Raw genomic sequence first — 22,395 nt, 5'->3', positions numbered from 1 at the left:
ATTGCTGAGTCACGATCCTTTTCATTTCCAAGTCAAATTATGTTACTCTTCTGCTCAAAACTCTCTAGTGGTTTCCCAGGCAGAATGAAAGTGAAAATGTTTATAATTCCCTGAAAGGTCCCTCCATGATCTGGCTCCTGCAACTTCTCATCCACTACTTGCCCACTTCGCCCCAGCTAACTGGCCTCCTTACTGGTCACAGGTACACGATGATGCCCCATCTCAGGCCTCTGAACCTGGCTGTTCTGCCTGGAGCTCTCTTCCCTCCTCCCTCACTTCCCTCCAGCCTCTGTCCAAATAACCACCTTATTTAAAACTGAACACACATCCCCTTTACCCAGATGTGTTGTTCTTCACCTGACTTAGTAAATATTCATTTCGTTTAGTTGTTCATATTTTTTCCTATTTCCCCCAATACAATGTAAACTCCATAGGAGTAGAAATTTTTTTGTTCATTGAAATTCCCAGTATCTATGACAGAGCCTGCACAGGCCAAAAACAACTAGCCAAACTCAATAGGAGGGTACTTTTCATATCAAGTTATCATCTCTTTTATCTCCAATTGCAACATAGGACATTAGTTCAATCTCTATGCATATATCAGATTTTTTAAAAAAGATTCAACACAAAGTAAGTTAGACAGCATACCCAAATGAAGTATTCTACTTATATTAACTCAATCTTAACAAGAAGCCTATGTGTTAGCCTAACTCATGCATGTGTGTATGTGTGTGTAGTCACTGAGTTGTGTCCAACTCTTTGCAACCCCCATGGTCTGTAGCCTGCCAGGCTCCTCTATGGGATTCTCCAGTCAAGAATACTGGGGTGGGTTGCCATGCCCTCCTTCAAGGGATCTTCCTGACCCAGGAATCAAACCTGTGTCTCCTGTGTCTCTTCTTTACCTGCTGAGTCATCGAGGAAGCCCAGCCTAACTCATGGCTTCTTGTAAAGAGGTTAAGAGATTTGCCCAGGGTCACACGGCCAGCAAGAATCAGAGAAAGGATTTACATCTAACAGAGTACTTGCTCATAATGTACTATATAACCTTGATATTTGAATTCATTGAGCAAATGAAGGAACACACAAAAATATTAGGCTTAGAGATCCAAATTTTCATTTCAAAACTCAAGAAAATAGGCTTAGAACACTTACTATCATATGGGATATTAAAAGATATTTTCTTTGACAGCTAAGAAAGAATTTTGCATTGTGGGCAGGATAGTTACTAAGCTCATAGCAAAGTTGACTTTTGCAGATATGTGAAAGCAATAAGCACAGATAGTAAACCATGGGGGTGTTTCATTCCTTTGATGGATGCATGTGTTGGGTTTGAATTCCAACCCACACGTTCAAGAGCACAAGAAATATAACTTTATTTTCCTAGAATGGAACTTAATTCCTGTATCAAACTCCCACATCACTGAGGTCTAACCTTGGTCAATGTTCAAAATCCTAGTCTATGTTTCAGAAAACTCATTGCCAAAGCCTGGAAGGTGATCTTTCTGGTGTTACAGGAATCTGTGCATTTATAATAGGCATCCACTGAGACACTTCCCCTGTCTGCTTGGCCCCTCCAGACCAAGAGAGCACTAGATATTCAGCTGGGCTACGTAAGGCACTCCACCACCCTGACTACCTAAGACACATCACTCCCCCTTCCTGGGGTCTTGCCTTCTCTCTTCTTAAGCTGCTCTTTTCTCTTTATACCTCCTCTTGCCTGAAGGAATGTTTTTCTGGTCTTCAAGAGAAATTCCTTCTTCTTTTAAACCTTGTAATTTCCTCTTAGAGTCATTCCCTTCATGATTTTTTTGGTAAATACACACATCAGATCAGATCATATCAGTCGCTCAGTGGTGTCTGACTCTTTGCGACCCCATGAATCGCAGCACGCCAGGCCTCCCTGTCCATCACCAACTTCCAGAGTTCACTCAGACTCACGTCCATCAAGTCAGTGATGCCATCCAGCCATCTCATCCTCTGTCGTCCCCTTCTAAAAATACCTAAAGATTCAAAAGGGGGACCAGCTGGCCATTTCCTCTCGTCATGTTACTGAGTCTAACTCATACTGCTTGCTGCACAACAGGCCAGTAACTAAGAGATGAGCTGTTGGGGCAAGGAATAATGACCTTATTTGGAAAAGCCAGCAAACCGAGAAGATGGTGGGCTCATGCCCCAAAGAACCTTCTTGCCTGGGTTAGAATTCAGGCTCTTTTTCATTAAAAGGAGAGAGAGTAAAGTCAAACACACTTCTTGATTCCCATCAGCCACCAATGGCGATGTGTTCATTCCTTCTTCCCTGCGGTCCCTCACTGGTGGGGCTGGTCAGGATGTTTCCTGTGAGATAAACAAAAGTATTTTAGGGGGCTTCCCTCGTGGTCCACTGGTTAGGAATTGCAATGCAGGGGACACTGGTTTGATTCCTGGTCCAGAAGGATTCCACATTCCATGGGGCAACAAGAGAAGCCACTACAAGGAGAAGCCCACACACCATAACTAGAGAAAAGCCCGTGCAGCAATGAAGACCCAACACAGCAATACATAAATAAACATTTAAATATTTTAAAAAGTATTTTAGCTTAATGCTCATTACCTGGAAAGCAGGGTTCCCAGAGATAGGCCATTATGTATAATTGAAGCTTATAGGCAACACCCCTCTAATGATTAACTTGTAATAGAATACCAAATTTCTTTCCTATTACAGTCATACTATCCTGAAGAAATGAACTCAAGGACTAGATGCTAGAGTAGAAAGAGGGAGAGCAGAATGCTAGGAGAAAAATGAGGATAAATTGCCCCCAAATAGCATCCCGCCACATGGCATATTGAAGCCTGGCGTGCTGCAGTCCATGGGGTCACATAGAGTCAGACATGACTGAGGGACTGAACTGAACATGTTATTGATAATAGAGGGGAAAAAATCTGCACAGAGGATGTGTTCTTTCTCTGGTGTTGCTATAGCAAATTGCCACAAACTTAGTGGCTTAAAGCAACATAAATTTTTTTATATTACCCTTTTGAAGATCAGTAGTCAAAAATGGTTCTCACTGGACTAAAATAAAGATATCATCAGGACTGCCTTCCTTCTGGGAGCTCTGAGGGAAATCTGTTTCCACGCCTTTTCCAGCTTCGAGAGGCTGCCCATGTGGGCTTCCCTGATGGCTCAGGAGATAAAGGACCCACCTGCAATACTGGAGATGCAGGAGATGCGGGTTTGATTCCTGGGTCGAGAAGGTCCCCTGGAGGAGGAAATGGCAACCCACTTCAGAATTCTTGCCTGGGAAATGCCATGGACAGAGGAGCCTGGTGGGCTACAATCCATGGGGTCGCAAAGAGTCAGACACTACTGAGCAACTGAAAGAAGGAAGAAAGAGGCTGCCCACATTCCTCAGCTCATGGCTCCACATCACTCTGAGCTCTGGTTCTTTTACTACATCTCCTTCTCTGATTCCATTCTCCTGTCTCTTTTCCTGTTTATATGTAGGGCCCACCTCAATAATCCAAGATGAAGAAATTGAAAGTGTTAGTCGCTCGGTCATGTCTGACTCTTTGCGACCCCATGGACTGTATGTAGCCCACCAGGCTCTTCTGTCCATGGAATTCTCCAGGCAAGAATGCTGGAGTGGGTTGCTATTCCCTTCTCCAGGGGATCTTCCTGACCCAGGCATCAAACCCAGGTCTCCTGCATTGTAGGGAGATTCTTTACCCTATGAGCCATCAGGGAAGCCCATTCCAAGATCATCTCCCCATTGAAAAATCTTTAACTTAATCACATCAGCCAAGTTCCTTCACCTCGTAGAGTAACATATTCACAGGTTCTAGGGATTGAGAGACATCTTTGGGGAGCCATCATTAAAGTCTAGAGCAGCATGGTAGGTGCAATCATAGGAGGAAAGCAGTATTTGTGCAGGGTCACAGAGATAGAAGGCTGGAAATCAGGAAGTGCCTCTCTAGGCTGAGACCTGGAGGGTGAATAAGAGTTATGGGATTTGGGAGAAATGGGAAGAGGAAACTATAGAGAGAGGAATTCAGGATTCAGACAAAGTTTAGAACAAAAACTTCCCTTGTGGCTCAACTGATAAAGAATCCACCTGCAATGCGGGAGACCTGGGCTCTATCCCTGGGTTGGGAAGATCCCCTGGAGAAGGGAAAGGCTCCCCACTCCAATATTCTGTCCTGGAGAATTCCATGGACTATATAGTCTATGGAGTCACAAAGAGTCGGACACTATTGAGCGACTTTCACTTTCACTTTAGAACAAAAGCTCAAAGATGATAGAGGATAAGGTAGATTCATGGAGCTATGACTTTGAGGGCAAGGAAAGGGCCAGGTGTTCAAAGGCCTGTTAAACCCCTGGGAAGTTTAGGCTTTATCCTAAGGGAAACAGGAGATGAGGTGAGATGACTTGTAGTTTTAGACAAGTCCCTCTTGACTGCTGATCCAGTGTAGATTGTAGAAGGGCAAGACTGGAGATGTAGAGTGCAGTTATCAGGTTGTAATGATAATCCAGAGATAGACCATAGGGGTGGGGGCTGGAGACAGGTGAAGGCAGTGGAGAGAGGGTTAGACTCAGATTTAGGGCTCCATATTTGATTGAATGTCAGGTAGGGGCATAAGGAAAGAGGAGTCCAGGATGACTCCCAGATTTCTGGTTGGAGCCACTGAGGAGGAGATGGAGGGAGCTTGGGAAAGAAGGTGATGGGTTCCATTGTGAGCATATTGATTTGCTGATTCCTATGGAAGACCCAAGTGGAGATGCCTGGGAAGCAGCCTGTCAATAGCTTGTGAGGATTAAACGGTCCATGGAAAGCAGTTAGCCCAGTAACTGGCACATAGTTATGTGCTTAATAAATGAGGTGTTATTATTATTATTTAGTTTTTTATTTAGTTTTATATTCAGGTCTGGGCTATGCTTCAATAAACCATGCTCTGAGAGTCATTGGAGGGTCGGTAAAGGGGGACAAAAAAGGCAAATAAGTGAGAGGAGAGCAAGGAAAAGAGTGATCCTGTGGCTTATCCATGTTCATGCTTTTATTCCAAGTCCCTTAACAGAGGAAGGATGGCCATTTGCTGAAGTGGAGGCATCAATTAGCATTAAGCAAATAGAGAGAAAAGAAAAGTACCCTGAGTGCACTTTCAGGAATTTGCCAGTATCCCCAGGAGAAGCCAGGAGGGAAACTTGGGTCGATTGCTAGGATTAAGTCTAGGCTGGTTTGTTTTTGATGGGAAGCTGGGTGGGCGTCAGAGGTGGGGGGCAGCCCTTTCTCAGCAATATCAACAGCAGTGACAAAAGCAATGAGTTGATTCTTTTCTTCACTCTGATTTCAATCTTGTACTGTCATCAAAGAGAGTTCTCCATCTACATATCTGGGCACACAAGTACGTATAAGAAGTCTGGGGCAAATTCTCCTAGGGTTTTAATATTAATATTTTCCCCTCAGAGAGAGGAATTAATTAGTACTTGCCCCTCAGAGAGAGGAATTAATTTTCCTGGGCAAAAGTACCATTTGCTACAAGGGAAAGTTTTGATTTATGAGGTAACAGAGGCAGTTTATTTCCTTTAAATATTATCATTATAAGCACAGCAACTTCGTAAGAGAAAAATGGAATTCAAGGAACATTTCCCTCTAAAGAGTTACAACATTTCAAATTTCCTGTCCCGTGTTCATCATCAATAGGATAACTTTGGAAGTTGTGAGCACAAGGTCAGACAATGCAATGAGAAACATCCAGAATCCAGTTGGGTTGGATGTTGCTTCAATATCTCTTCTGTGTTGCTGGACTCCAACACTGGAAAAATATTAAAAGAATGCAGGATTCTACCCAGTTTAGAGGTTTTTAAAACTAGACCAGAGACATTTAAATATCTTAAGAATCAAAGAAATGCAAAAGCCAGTCAAGTGAAGTAGCAGAGTGTGAGGGATACAGACTTCTGTGAGTAGAGACAAGCTAGGAATTGTGCAACCTGAATTCAGGGGACCCTGAGATACAGGGACATAAATAAAGCTCACTGGGTCTCATCAGTCTCGTGGAAAGTCTTGTAGTCAGACTCAATCACACCAAAGGTAACCCCGGAAGTGTTCGTTATGAACAAACATTTGTTACGAACAAATGTATGTTGTGAACAAACTTATTATGAACAAACATGGATAATGAAATTGTTTCTTTGCAGGGTAAAATCTTCCTTAATTCAAAAACTGGAGGACTTGATATACTTAAGTCTAGAAAAGGCAAGAGAATCAGACAAAAATATCACCATGTTTGGGTTAAGACAACTGTATGTCTTGATATTTAAAGTGTAAGGTTGAAGAGCATTTGTTCTATTAAAGTCGTATTTCAGATGCAATGCACAAATAAAATCCATTCTAGTGAATTTTCTTATATTTTCAGCTGCTGGACTCATTTTCTCTCACTAATCATTCTTGGATGCTTTCCTGAGATCAGCAAAATATATAATTACATAATCTATTAATACAAATAAGTGATAGTTTGTATGTATTTTCCTATACATCTTCTTTGATGAAATGTTTGTTTAAAACTTTTTCACTTTGTGTTTTGTGTCTTGTCTCTATTATTCATATCTCTTGTCTCTATCTTTCCTTGAATAGTTCTTGCCAGTGTTACTAATTTCTGTTAAATAATCGTGGTAACGAGAGACATTCTTGTCTGCTTCCCTTGTGAAAGAGAATTTCTTGGATTCTTCCACACTGAGGATGCCTTGGCTTTTGCACTTAATTTTTAAAAAGTATCATGGAAATTTTCAGCATGCATAACAGTAGAGAGAAAAGTACACCAAACTGCCATATACTCAACACCCAGCCTCAGAGATCGTTAACACACTTCCAGAGCATTCATTGGAAAGACTGATGCCGAAGCTGAAGCTCCAATACTTTGGCCACCTGATGCGAAGAGCCGACAAGCTGGAAAAGACTCTGGTTCTGGGAAAGATGGAGGAGAAGGGGAGGTGGGTGACAGAGGATGAGATGGTTGGGTAGCATCACTGACTCAATGGACATGAGTTTGAGAAAACTCTGGGAGATAGTGAAGGACAGGGAAGCCTGGCATGCTACAATCCATGGAGTCGTAAAGAGTTGGACACGACTTAGTAAAACTGAGCGACAAACAATAAAAATTCTTGTTCTATTTACTGACCTTACTCCAAATATTCTTTTCTCTTCATTCTCCTCAAAGATTGTTGGGTAGACTGCAGTATTTTTTAAATGAGGTAAAATCTATAAAACACATCAATTTTAAGCACACAATTTGATGACTTTTGATAAATGTATATACCCAAGTAATCAAAACATCAGTAAAAGATATAGAACATCTCTATCACCCTAGAAATTCCCTGAGATCCTCTCTCCCACTCTCCAACAGTTCAGTTCAGTTCAGTCGCTCAGTCATGTCTGACTCTTTGTGACCCCATGAATCACAGCACGCCAGGCCTCACTGTCCATCACCAACGCCCAGAGTTCACTCAGACTCACATCCATCGAGTCAGTGATGCCATCCAGCCATCTCATCCTCTGTCATCCCCTTCTCCTCCTGCCCCCAATCCCTCCCAGCATCAGAGTCTTTTCCAATGAGTCAACTCTTCGCATGAAATGGCCGAAGTACTGGAGTTTCAGCTTTAGCATCATTCCTTCCAAAGAATACCCAGGGCTGATCGCCTTCAGAATGGACTGGTTGGATCTCCTTGCAGTCCAAGGGACTCTCAAGAGTCTTCTCCAACACCACAGTTCAAAAGCATCAATTCTTCGGTGCTCAACCTTCTTTATAGTCCAACTCTCACATCCATACATGACCACAGGAAAAACCATAGCCTTGACTAGACGAACCTTTGTTGGCAAAGTAATGTCTCTGCTTTTGAATATGCTATCTAGATTGGTCATAACTTTCCTTCTAAGGAGTAAGCATCTTTTAATTTCATGGCTGCAGTCACCATCTGCAGTGATTTTGGAGCCCAGAAAAATAAAGTCTGACACTCTCCATAGGCAACAACAATTCTGGTTTCTATCTATGAGTTATTTTTCCTTATCTTTAACTTCATATGAAAGGAATCATACAGTACATTCACTTTTGTTTCTGGCTTCTTTCATTCAAAATTTTTTGAAATTCATCCATTTTGTTGCAGTGATCATTCATTCATTCTTTTATTATTACCACATAACATTCTATTGTATGAATGTGTCATAATTAATTTACTTATGCCTTCTCCTACTGATAAATATTTAAGCTGTTTCCAGTTTTTCACTGTTGTGAATAGAGATCATATAAACATTCTTGTACAGCTTTTATTGTGGATGTATGCTTCTATTTCTTCTGAACAGACACTAAGGAGTGGAATTGTTGTGTCATAGGGTAGGTGTATATTTGACTTTATAAGGAATGGACAAAGAGTTTTCCAAATGACTTTACTGTTTTACATTTTTATTAGCAGTATATGAGAATTCCCATGTTCCACATCATCTCCATTAATTGGTGTTATTCTATTCTAGTAAATGTGAAATGGTATCTCAATTGTCTTACTAATTTGCATGTGTACGTATGTGGGTGTGTGTGGATGTATGAAGAAATTCTTCCTATGAAAATTTTAAGAGTTTGACCAAGGAAAATAACAAATTTTCAAGGTTGTTGTATTTACTAGATAAGTATTAAGTAAGTAATAAGTTTTTTTCCTGTTAAACAAGAAACTAGTAATAGTTTCCAGCATCCCAGGCAGGGCTAGTGGTGAAAGTCCATGTAGTCAAAGCTACAGTTTTTCCAGTAGTCATGTACAGATTCAAGAGTAGGGCCATGAAGAAGGCTGAGTGCCAAAGAATTGATGCTTTTGAACTGTGGTGCTGGAGAAGACTCTTAAGAGTCCCTTGGATGGCAAGGAGATCAAAGCAGTCAATCCTAAAGGAAATCAACCCTGAATACTCATTGGAAGGACTGATGCTGAAGCTGAAGCTCCAATACTTTGGCCACCTGATTTGAAGAGCCGACTCATTGGAAAAAACCCTGATGCTGGGAAAGACTGAAGGCAGGAGGAGGAGGGGACGAGAAAGGACGAGATGGTTGGACAGCATCACTGACTCAATGGACATGAATTTGAGTAAGCTCTGGGAGATAGTGATGGACAGGGAAGTCTGCAGTGCTGCAGTCCATGGGGTCACAAAGAGTCGGGCACAACTTAGAGACTGAACAACAAGACAATTTAGCAACTGAACAACAACAATTAATTTCTACAAATTACATCTTCCATTCTCAGAATAAGACTTATATAAAGGCAGAGGAACCAGAGATCAAATTGCCAACATCCGCTGGATCATGGAAAAAGCAAGAGAGTTCCAGAAAAACATCTATTTCTGCTTTATTGACTATGCCAAAGCCTTTGACTGTGTGGATCACAATAAACTGTGGAAAATCCTGAAAGAGATGGGAATACCAGACCACCTGACTTGCCTCTTGAGAAATTTGTATGCAGGTCAGAAGCAACAGTTAGAACTGGACATGGAACAACAGACTGGTTCCAAATAGGAAAAGGAGTACGTTAAGGCTGTATGTTGTCACCCTGCTTATTTAACTTCTATGCAGAGGACATAATGAGAAACGCTGGACTGGAAGAAGCACAAGCTGGAATCAAGATTGCCGGGAGAAATATCAATAACTTCAGATATGCAGATGACACCACCCTTATGACAGAAAGTGAAGAGGGACTAAAAAGCCTCTTGATGAAAGTGAAAGTGGAGAGTGAAAAAGTTGGCTTAAAGCTCAACATTCAGAAGACAAAGATCATGGCATCCAGTCCCATTACTTCATGGGAAATAGATGGGGAAACAGTGGAAACAGTGTCAGACTTTATTTTTCTGGGCTCCAAAATCACTGCAGATGGTGACTGCAGCCATGAAATAAAAAGACGCTTACTCCTTGGAAGAAAAGTTATGACCAATCTAGATAGCATATTCAAAAGCAGAGACATTACTTTGCCAACAAAGGTTTGTCTAGTCAAGGCCATGGTTTTTCCTGTGGTCATGTATGGATGTGAGAGTTGGACTATAAAGAAGGTTGAGCACCGAAGAATTGATGCTTTTGAACTGTGGTGTTGGAGAAGACTCTTGAGAGTCCCTTGGACTGCAAGGAGATCCAACCAGTCCATTCTGAAGGCGATCAGCCCTGGGTGTTCTTTAGAAGGAATGATGCTAAAGCTGAAACTCCAGTACTTTGGCCACCTCATTCGAAGAGTTGACTCATTGGAAAAGACTCTGATGCTGGGAGGGATTGGGGGCAGGAGGAGAAGGGGATGACAGAGGATGAGATGGCTGGATGGCATCACTGACTCGATGGACGTGAGTCTGAGCATTGGTGATGGACAGTGAGGCCTGGCATGCTGCGATTCATGGGGTCGCCAAGAGTCAGACACAACTGAGTGACTGAACTGTACTGAACTGAACCATGCTGGACAGTTCTTTAAATAGGTGTTGCTTTATTCTAATTGATACATTTGTTACACAGGTTTTGCATCTTTTCCCAAGTGTAATAAGTTCAAATTATTTGGTGGTGAGGGCATCATGGTAAAGGTGGTGCTGCATCCTTGTCAGATTTAAGGAGAAACCCGAATTCAATTCATACAATAATCTCAGTTACCAGGTCATCCCCCCCACCACTGATATTTATGTTATAAAGAGATGATTTATGGTGCAGTAGAATAAACATTGACTTGGGAAGAAAACAGAACTGCTCCAAATATCAATCAGCTCCTCACCAGCCTTCCAACCTGGCAAATTACTCCATCTCTCTAAGCTTCAGCATCTCCCACAGGACAGAACAAATAACGCTAGAAGATGGACACCTGGTGAATCTTGATGGTCAGACTGAGGAACTGAGATTAAAATCTCGGTGAAATGAGACAAGCAATGGTGGAGTTACATTAGGCACAAGACCTCCTGCCACATAGCATCACTGGACATTCGTCTTTGCACACTATTCAGTTTCCCACAGCTGGGTGGCTTAAAACAACAGAAATCTATCCTCCCACAGTTCTGGAGGACGGAAGTCTGAAATAAAGGTGTCAGCATGATTGGGCTCTTCTTGAGGGCCCAGAGGGAATATTTGTTCATGCACGCCTCTTGGTTTCTGGAGGTTGCCAGCAACCCTGATGTCCCTTGACTTGTGATCACCCCAGTCTCTCTGCCTCCATCCTCACATGACATTCTCCCCTGTGTCTCTGTCTCTCTTCTCCTCTTCTTATAAGGAACTAGTCACATTGGTAAGGATGCATCCTGCTCCAGTATGGCCTCATCTTAACCAATTACATCTGCAATGACCCTATTTTTGAATAAAGTCATATTCTGAGTTCCAGGGACACAAACAAATACACATACTTCCATCCACTCATTTTTGGGAACTCAATTTCGGGTTATAAAATACGTGCTTCATTTGTTGCATGCCCTTTGTAGACGGCGTGGTGTACTCAGAAGGCCTGGATTCTAGTCGCTGTTTGGCCTAGAGTTGGATGGTCTTGGGAAATCCACTTCAGCTTTCCAGGCTTCTCTGAAAAATGAAGTCTAGACAGGTGACCTCTAAGATCCAGTCACTTTAGTCCCAAGATTCTGGGGGCCAATGAAGCTTCTTTCATGCAAGGAAATGTGAAAATGAGCCATCAGGAGACATGGCACAGGCTGGGAAAGGGTATAAATGGGGCCAAACAAGTGTCATTTTTGGGGAACACCTCAGCACCTTTGTTGGAGAAGGCAATGGCTCCCCACTCCAGGACTCTTGCCTGGAAAATCCCATAGACGGAGGAGCCTGGTAGGCTGCAGTCCATGCTGTCGGTAAAAGTCGGACACAACTGAGCGACTTCCTTTCAGTTTTCACTTTTATGCATTGGAGAAGGAAATGGCAACCCACTCCAATGTTCTTGCCTGGAGAATCCCAAGGACAGGGGAGGCTGGTGGGCTGCAGTCTATGGGGTCGCACAGAGTTGGACACGACTGAAGTGACTTAGCAGCAGCAGCAGCAGCAGCAGCAGCACCTCTGTAAATCTTGGTGGATGGGAGACAGGGCATTGCAATCCTATTCCAGAGTAGCCAGGTGGCAGCCACCCAGGAAGCATCCGTAAGGTGTTACTTGCTAATTTTCACCATACAAAGCCTGTAGCTTATGGGAGTGCTTTCATCTAGAGCTTTTATAGGATATTGAGGCTGTCTTTCTGTGCTGGTTTCTCATTAAACAGTGGAGTTTATTACTAAATAAATTAAAGACCATATACATTTTGGAAAATGTGGATGAATACCCTCTAGCATCAATCAAAAGAACAGATTCCATTTACTGCAAGTTACCAGGCATTGTGACGAAGACCTTCCATGATCTCTTTCATTGAATCTCTCAAACAACTCTTTGATGTCTTGTTCCAGTTAATCAGTTTATTGCCTCTCAACTCCAAATTCACCCTTCAGTACCTGCTTCGCAATGATAGATGGGATTCTTGAAGTATTTCTTCTTCACACGGAGCACCTTGTTAAGCTTTGTCAACAGAGGGCAACGGAGAGACACTACTGGGGAAAAAATTTTCCTGTGCTTGTTTTGCTTTTGCTTGCTCCTGCTGCTCTGCTCATGCATGTGTGGAGATGTCCACTGGTGTTCCATCCCACCTAGGGTGCCTAGTCCCTCAGCAGTCTGGAGCCCCACCCGGAGCCCAGTGACCACTTCCCTCTGGTCTTTCTCATACAGACATTCCAGGCCCCTCCCAGGCTCCCTAATCCCCTTACATCTGCCCACCAGCCTCTGCTTGCCTGCACCCTGCACAATCATTTCCCGAGGCCTCCTGATACCAACACTCTGATTCCAGGCCAAGTGACACCTGCCAGGAAGTGGACTCCCATCACCTTACTTCTCTTTGCCCACCCACCTTGGCTCACCTGTACCTGGGCTGTTTCCTACTGCCTGGCCACTGTGGACCAGCTCTGGACCAAACAACCTCGCAGACTTGTTTGCTGCCCAGTGGGCTCCAGCCACACCTCTCCCACCAGGTCTGCACATCAGCCTCAGGAAGGCCTCCCATCCCATGTTTGTCCTTCCTTGAGCAGTTTCCCTCAGCCTTGGATTACCCTTTAGGATTCTCTTCATATCTTTGAATGCACCAATATCTGAGTTTAATACTTTTTGAGAGCAAGCCACCCCCGTCCAAATCATTGTGTGGTTTCTGTCTCCTGATTGGACCTAGACGGATACAAGTACTATTATTATTTCCTTTTGGAAGATAAGAGAGTGAGAGTGAGAAAGGCTGCATGGCTTGCTCAGGATCATATGAGGAGTATGGCAGAGTTGGATACAAACCCAGGACTGTGGGCTCTAAAACCTTTGACTTTCATCATCTGCTCCACTAACTAGGAGTCTACATAAAAACACCACATGAGACACAGAGCAATGGGCTCACCTCCCTTCACCCACTCCTTTCCCATGCTTATGGATCCTGGGTGTTTCAGTTTAAAACAAGGGTATAAAAATGTAAAAACAAGGCCAGCTCCTAGAGGAAGATTTTCAATAGTCATCTTGAGCTAATGGCCAAAGTAAACACACAGCAAAAGAAAAAAGCAAAAATTCTACTGAAAAATCACTTTTACACTCTCTACATATGGTCAATATTCTGCTCCAAATACAATTGTTTTGAGGCTGATATTTTATTTTTGCCAATTTCCCCAGCTTTGTCTTATCTGCTAAAATGCCTCATTTTGCTAAAGAGAGCTGAAATCCCAATTTGGGGTCTTGCTTGTATTTGTATTAATATTTGGCTCAAGGCAGCCAGATTTCTGGATGATGTATGTCCCTTTAGCTCGCAGGGATCTGATCCCCACTGGGGCTGTGCTTAAAGGCAGCATGGAACAGCTTCCATATTCCTGGAAACGAAGCTCCAGCCTCCTCTTACAGCTTCTCCCTTGGGGAACACAGCAATGTGAGTCCTAATTAGCCTCAAAATAACAAAATCCCAATATTAATTATCTTCCTTGAGGGTTGTTCTGGTCTTCCAGCTTTGTAGGAAAAACAAAGTCTTGTGCAAGGATTAACCATTTCCTGCTGAAGATTAGATGATTAGATGTAGGGAACTCTGGACTAAGTTAGGCTACCTGGATTTGAGTCCTGCCTTTGCCACTCATTATGTGGCCCTTTGTTTTTATGGAAACAAGAAGATTGGATTCTAAGTTCTTTCCAGTTCTATGGTCCGTTGACTCAGAATCCTTTCAGCCTTATTTCATCAGAGCAATTTAAATCAGAGCAGCTTCCATTGTCAAGGGTTCTCAATGTACTGGGAAAATTGCTAAGCACCTTAAATGCATTATCTCTTAGGATTCTCACTGCAAACCCATTGCTATTTAATGTTACAGCATATGGAGCATAGTCATAATAAGCCACAGCTACAGTCTTCTCTCCAGGTGGGTCACTGACTGTTCCTCTAACCTGATGAATGGGATCCAGCAGAAGAATTGTAGGTAGATGCATCATTTTTTTTTTAAGTTATCATCACCTTTATCACTATACGAGGCTAAGGCAGGGGGTAGGAGTAGTGAGGGCAACCAGCTGATTACCAGCAAAGCCAGGCACTTTGTATACAAAGTCTAGCTTAATTCTTACTGAAACTCTAAGTGAGCTTGTTACTCTATTCCCATTATACAGATGAAGAAAATGGGGTTCAGAGAAGTCCAAATAACTCATATACACTTACCACCACCAGTCAGCAGCAAAGCTGTGGTTTGAATATGTTACATTTCACTCCTATCACTGCACTGGGACAACTATTTGTGGTCAGAGGTTTCAGGGCCTGAGCAACTGTATACACTGTTATCAAGGCCAAGGCTATGACAGCTGGCAAGGAAATGACTGGTAAACTCAGTGAAAGGTAGAAAAAAAATTTTCTTTAAAAATCACTCCTTTCTTGCCATTGGCTATGCTGGGATATCCAGGGCCAGAGACCCAGTCCCTGTCCTGCAGCATCTCTTTCTGGACAAGTGCTGTCCCACCCATGAGAGAGGAATCAAGTGCATGGTTCTGATCACCGTGGGGACTGACTCTAGGTTCTAAAGCAAAGAAGGCTTTAGAATAGGCACCTGGGGACTTCCCTGGAGGTCCAGTGGCTAAGACTCTGAGCTCCCAATGCAGAGGGCCTGGGGTTCAATCTCTGGCCAGGGATCTAGATCCCACATGCCGCAACTAAAGAGCCCATGTGCAGCAACAAGGACTCAGCACAGCCAGATAAATAAAAATGAATAAATAATTTTTTTTTTTTTAAAAGAACAGGCATGGGGGAGGAAGTACAAGAATATGGGCAGGGACATGGCCCTGGCAAACCAAGCCATCTTCAAAACAGAAAGAATCAGAGATTGTTGTTCTGTTTCTCTTTGACCTCATTCTTAAGGAGCAGCTGTTGAAGAACCACACAGTGAGGGCTTCTGGGAGAAGGGAGTAGTTGACTCTGGGTACAGACACGGGCTTCCCCGGTGGCTCAGCAGTAAAGAATCTGCCTGCAATGCAGGAAACACAAGAGATGTGTGTTCAGTCCCTGGGTCAGAAAGATCCCCTGGTGGAGGAAACGGCAACCCATTCCAGTATTCTTAGCCTGGGAAATTCCATGGACAGAGGAGCCTGGCAGGCTGCAGTCCATGGGTTCACAAAGAGTCAGACATGACTCAACATGTATATCCTATTTATTTATTTACTTTCGGCATGTAGGATCTTAGTTCCAAGACCAGAGATCAAACCCATGCCCACTGCATTAGAAGCTCAGTCTTAATGACTAGACCACCAGGGAAGTCCTCCTGGTCCTTTTAATTCTTGTAGATCCTTCTGCCTGGAAAGTTCTTCCCCTTCTTGCATCCTTCAAGTCCAGGCTGAAAACTCTTCTGACAGCTCAGCCTTCCCTAGCCTCTTCAGGCAAAATTCATTCTTGATCCTTCCCCCACACCTGTATTATCTGCTTTAGTTTCTGCTTCTCTTACTAGACTGTGAGGCCCTGGGGAGAAGATCATGCTTGCTTCATCTCTGAACTAGGGGTCAGACACATAAAAGGCTCACAATATGTGACTACTAAATGAATGATGTAATTAGTTTATCTCTGACCTTAAGTCAGGCAGTGAATGACATCACACCTTAACCTAGTTTAAATGTCCCTGTTTCCAGAAGGTCCATAAAAGTGGTTCTAATGGTAGTGGCTGGACAACAGTGGCTAGCAGGGTATGTCTTTTCTCTAGCTGTGGACAGGAAGTGCCCACTGTAGGGCAAGAGCATCTCTGGTCAACCTTGGCTCCAAAGGGATGTTTGGGAGACCCAACCACTACAATTGGTCTTAAACTTTTTGGCAATCACACAAAGGTAGAGGACAGAGTGGATCTGAAGGCCAGAACCTGATTATTCTCTTAAGCTCCCCTCAAACCTATGAGCCTTCCATAAGGATGGACCGTGTCCTCTAAGATGTCGCCTCAGGACTGACAAGAGAACCATAGCATCAGAGGAAGGGCTAGACTGACTCTCTCAAACCGGGAATTTCCAACCTGCAAGGGAGAGGGAGGGAATGAAAGGCAGTGGGAGGAGTGAGAAAGAAAGGATAAAGAATAAGAATGACTGCAGAGAGCAGTAATGCTCTCTACATAAACAGGTGATAAAAGCTGATAACAGCAATGACAAAATTAAGAAAATAAAAACACTGCTCTGAAGATTTATAGGCCAGCTAACACAGAGCTAAATCGGCAATAACTCGGGCTGATAAAAAGCACAGGGCATCAACCACATAAACACTCGGTCACTTCAATGCTTCCGTGTATATTACGATGACACTGGTTTGTTGACACCACCCCATCCCCATGACCTCAGGCGGCAGGAGCAGTGCCTGACTCACAGAGGGGGACGTTCTGCAGGGCTGATGCTGACGAGGAGCTTTTTCAGAAAGACAAGTTATCCTTGACTGGATGCAGATGGCCCAGTGAAAAATGAAATCTGCCAGCGGAGGCTGCCTTTATCAGCTGGAGAGGTTCAGCAGGGACAAGACTTCCCTATCCCCAGCCCGCCCGAATGAGCCTCCGGTTTCAGCACCATATCACTGACTGTCCTAATGAATTCTTCTGACGGGCTGGAGCCCGCACGTATCTGCTTCAAGGAGTGCGTGCTGGCAGGCTGGGGCATGGTACCAAACTCGCCTGGAGTCTGCATTCCGCCTTCAGAGTCGGCAAGGAATGCTTGTGGCGGGAAAGGGGCTGTCAGATCCACCAGGACTGAATGCCCTGTCCACACTGACCATCCTCTGGCTCTCCTGGGCTCCCCTCCCTGACCAGCAGGCAATGGGTGCCCAGGAAAGGACAAGAGGTTCTCCAGGGCACACCAAGGCAAACACCCATGGGAGTCCACCATGTCAAAGACAAAATTACAAGCACAAACTGCTGTTTATTAACTAACTCCCTATTACGTGCCAAGCCCCATGCCAGGCACTGCATCAGGTTTACCCCCATATGATGGTCCCTGAGGTCAGTGTTACCTTCCCACCTTAGAGATGAGCAAATTCAGAGTTCAGTCCAGCTGTCCAGTCATAGGGCTTCCCAGGCGGCACTAGTAATCAAGAACCCGCCTCCCAATTCAGGAGATGAAAGAGATGTGGGTTCGATCCCTGGGTGGGGAAGATCCCCTGGAGGAGGGCATGGCAACCCACTCTAGTACTCTTGCCTGGAGAATCCCATGGACAGAGGAGCCTGCGGGGCTATAGTCCATGGGGTCATGACTGAAGAGACAGCATGCACATCCAGGGTCATGGGGCTGGGAAATGCCGGCGCTGGGGCATGATACTGGTGTGACCTCCATCCATACAACCTGTTATCCTAGAAGGACTGGTGTGGAAGAAAACAGGCAAAGTGAAATAAGTATCTGGAGGCTCTACAGTAGATAGACAGACTTTTCCATTTTCATCCCAGTTTAGTAGTACCATGGAGATGACTGTAGTAAAATATTGATAAATTCTGAATCTATCATTGTGGTTTTTTAAAACCCACATACTATAAATTCATCTCAGAACCCAGAACCAGGAATTTTTCATCGTGGCTGCTTTTGACTATTGGAGCCATTGTTCCTCTCGTTCAGTAACCAACCAAGGTGTTTCCAAAGACCCAAACAGACCCCAAAACTGAGCCCCACAGCTCTCCAGACTCCTTGGTCCTGTCCCTCTTGCTGACACGTCCCACATTTTGTGCCTGAGCCAAGGCTTCTGAAAACTTTTTTCCTCTCCTCTTACTTGGGACGCTGAAACCAGCAGGAGGCATTCTGATGGGTTCAGCGAGGACCTTTATACGAAAGAGGCCTCGGGACACCAGGGCGTGGACCTGACATCTGATGAAGGTGGGTCCCAGCCAGTCCCACTGACAGCCACTCTCTCTCCAGGGCGACCTGTGTCCCAGCCCCTTCGGTCTCCCAGAGGGTCACACAGATGACTGTGGGATAAGTGAGGTTTGGCAGTGACTGACACCCTGCCCCTCCCGGCTTTGCCCAGCGCTGCCCACATCTCCCCTCTGCAGTGCAATGGGCCATGGCTTGCTGGCAGGATGACCTGGGGCCAGTGCGGGGGAAAACTGGGGACAGGCGCTGCCTAAGTCCTTCTTGAAAGGCCTTGCTCTGATCATTGCACAGCTAGAGACCTGGCTACCCTGCCTGAGCATGCCAGCTGAGCATTCCCTTCAGGCTTCTGGAACACTCTGGAGGAGAACAGTGTTGTTATCTGAGCAGAAGCTGAGATTCAGGAGTCTTGGATCTCGTGGTTTGAGCTACACAGCCTGTATCTCATTGCTGGGATGCTCCTGGAGGACAAGCCGACCCCAAGGCCTCTTTCAACAATCCTCATCCTTTGCTCTGGACCTTTCTAGACCCCTCCTGTCAGAGGAGAACGGAGGGACTGGCCAGAGGCTGGATCAGCAAGCAGAACCATCGTGTCTTGCCACTAGCAGTTAGAATTTACTAGACACAGGTGGAGGATGCATCTTGCATGGTTCATAGCACCTTAGCTGCTTCTCCCGGGGCCCAGGAGTCCCCGTCTAAAAACAGCGGCAGCTTATCTCCACACGACAGCATCGGGAGTCTTCCTCAAACAAACTTTATGGTGTCCACCCAGAGATTTCAGACATCTTTATCAGGCGGAGCCTACGAGAGGGGGTCAACTCAGCCTCACTCAGCCTGCTGCTGCCAGGAGGGCAGGTGTGGCTCAGTGGACTTCTTCCCCCATGAGACCTCCACAAACCCTTCCAAGCAGAGCGTGCCCCTCCTCCCCTGCCAGGGGCCAGCTCTGTTGCAGTGGCGGCTGGAAGGAAGGCTATGCCCGCATTGAGTGATAAAGCCCACTGACATGGATCATTGTATTTGGAGACCTCAGAAAAATTAGGACAAGAGACAGCTGTGAGTCTGTCTCCCTGGAACTTCCTCCTTTGGATGCTAAGGGCCCAAAGACGTCTTTGAAACATGAAGGCTGCCTGCTGAGACTAAGGGGCAAACCTGTCCATGGGACACTCCCAAGATTTCTCCCCACCCCCACCATCACCAGAGACCAGCAGCTTCCTCCCCCACCCCCTCCCTCTGACGTAGAGCTGCTTGGGAAAGCAGGATGCTGCTTTTTAAAAGTACTCATTGACCTTGAACTCTTAAATGTGTTTCTCAATTTTGCCCTTTTATCACTGTCCGCCTAACATTATGCTATGTCATTAAGTTCTGGTATTTAATATAAAATATTGAATAAAAACATACTTCACAAACAGCCTCTATCACTGGATATGGGAGGAACATTTTACCAATCACACCTACCCTTCCTCCGGGCACTGGGCAAACATTCCTAGTATCTGAATAAGCCGGTGGGCAAGAAGATATCACTGCTGTGTTCTCTCAGCATTTCTGTCCTCTGGTTTGTGGGGCCAACATGCTCTGGGACAAGGGGGATAAGTATTGTAAAATGAAGGGGTTAAGAGTGTGGGCTCCGAGTCAGAGTTGGCTTTGAATCTCTGCCGTACAAGAGCTGTGAGACCCTGTGTGAGGTGTTTCATAGAGCCTCGGTTTCTTTATCTGTAAACTGGGCACATTCTCAGTAAGAGAATGCATGTACCATGGCAGTGGTCTGCACATAAAGATGTAGTAAATGGCCCCATTATTATCACCGAGCACCTCCCATTTGGAAAGGCCCTGGGTGCTTGTTAACAGAGTTGGGATGGGTTCCCATGGGTGTCGGGCCCTGTCAGACAGAAGCCCCCTCTTCCTGTCAGATTTCCCTAACATCCACACTCCATCCCTTGTCTTTCTTCCCAGAGTTGTCCCCTCTTTCCATGCCTCCTTCCTCTTTCTCCTGGACTCCAAATGCCTCCTCAGAGTCCCTACCATGTCAAGCAATTGCCCAGTGTCAACATCAATCCTCCTAGGATGCCAAGAGGAAGAGATGCCATTCATTTCAACCAACCCACCCTCTACATTGATCTCAGCCCCACCCTCATGGACCATCTCTCAATCCTTCTGTGCTCCATAAAAATGCCTTGTGAGCTCCTAAAATTACATTTGCTCATTTCCCTGCCTTAGCTGTTTACATCTGACATCCTTCTGTCTGAGGCTCCCACTCACAGCAGGCTGCTTTTCAATCTGCGCTTAAAGGTGCGGATTTCTCGGAGTCCTCAGGAGTTTGTCCTCGTCTCCTCACCAGTCTCTGAAACAAAACTTTGCTCAGTAGCACCTCACTGAGTATGGCTGTGTGGTCTGCTGGGTTTCTGGCCCTCTGAAAGGTGACCCTTCTTATGCTGCCTGGATCTCTTTCCTTCTTAAGATGAGTCTGAGAATTCACAAAATCAGGATTTTGCTTGAAAAATGGAGAAGAACCTAGAACCCTCCACTGAGGCAGCTACTTTCTCAGTGTAAAAAATCAGGCCATGTGGTCATCATTGTGATCACTTACTAAGTTCTGCACAGATTTCAATCATTTGAAATACAATTAAATAATCACTAGAAGCAAACCCCACTCCAGTACTCCAGTGTTCTTGCCTGGAGAATCCCAGAGACGGGAGAGCCTGGTGGGCTGCCGTCTATGGGGTCACACAGAGTCAGACACGACTGAAGTGACTTAGCATAGCAGAAGCAAAGACCTGAATAAAAAGGGCCAAGCCTTTCACATTCTCTTGGGGGATTCCTTTGTTCACTGTGGTTCTTACACATTTACCTGTGAGCAATTCCTGAGCCACTCTGCTGGCTGCAAGGCTCTGAAGAAAAATGTGTCTAGTTGGGAACCACTCTTCTACTTATACTCACACACACACACCTGTTCCTGACACGCCTGACCTGGTTAGTCCAAAGTCAGTGGTGTAAACACCCCGCAGGGGGCACAGGGCTCTGGAAGACATTGCCTTCTCCCTTTTCCCTTTGGTATCTGAAGAGCTAAACACTGGCCCCTAGTAGGGACGAGACATGGGGGATTCCTGCCTGGTTCGTGGGAAATAAATCCTCTCCAAAAAACTGGAAGGTTTTGGTCTACGGACACTGGCAAGGATGGCATCAGGCCTGCGGTGGAAATGTGAGCCCAGTGGGGAGTGAGGACTGGATATGCAGGTGGACCATGCACCGTGCTTCTCCTTACCTGGACTTGTGTTGGGGGAGAGGGTGTCTCCCCTGCCTGTGGAACGTCACTGACAGAGGATGGGCAGGCTGTGTTTGAAAACAAACCTCTGCAGAGATGGACTCGCCTGCACGCAGCACTTCTGACCACATTCAACACCAGTGCCCTGCCCTCAGCCCCAGGGCCCATTACAGCAGAGCCTCAGGCCATCTTCATGGTCACTGTCTACAGGCTAAGAAGGTTCAGGGTATTCCTAGGACTGTCAGGTGCACAACTCAGCAGAAAGTATTTATGGAGCCCAGCCTTTAGGTTTTTGCAAAAAGTGTGGTCCATCTGAGCCACCAGAAATATAAGAATTCCATGGACAGAGAAGCCTGGCCAGCTGCAGTCCATGGGGTTGTGAAGAGTCAGACATGACTGAGCAGCTAACACGAAGTGTGGTCCACAGCCCAGCAGGGTTGGCATCTCCTGGGAACGTGTCAGGAATGTGGTCTCAGGCCCCGCCCCAGAACTTCCGAATGGGAGACTGTACTTGAACAAATTCCATTCCATAGGGAATGTCTATGGAGAAGGCAATGGCACCCTACTCCAGTACTCTTGCCTGGAAAATCCCATGGATGGAGGAGCCTGGAAGGCTGCAGTCCATGGGGTTGCTGAGCGACTGAGTGACTTCACTTTCACTTTTCACTTTCATGCATTGGAGAAGGAAATGGCAACCCACTCCAGTGTTCTTGCCTGGAGAATCCCAGGGACGGGGAGCCTGGTGGGCTGCCGTCTATGGGGTCGCACAGAGTGGGACACGACTGAAGTGA

Source organism: Bos mutus, chromosome 15 (genome assembly GCF_027580195.1).
Source record: "Bos mutus isolate GX-2022 chromosome 15, NWIPB_WYAK_1.1, whole genome shotgun sequence".
NCBI lineage: Eukaryota > Metazoa > Chordata > Mammalia > Artiodactyla > Bovidae > Bos > Bos mutus.
Note: the sequence above shows the minus strand (reverse complement) of the source record.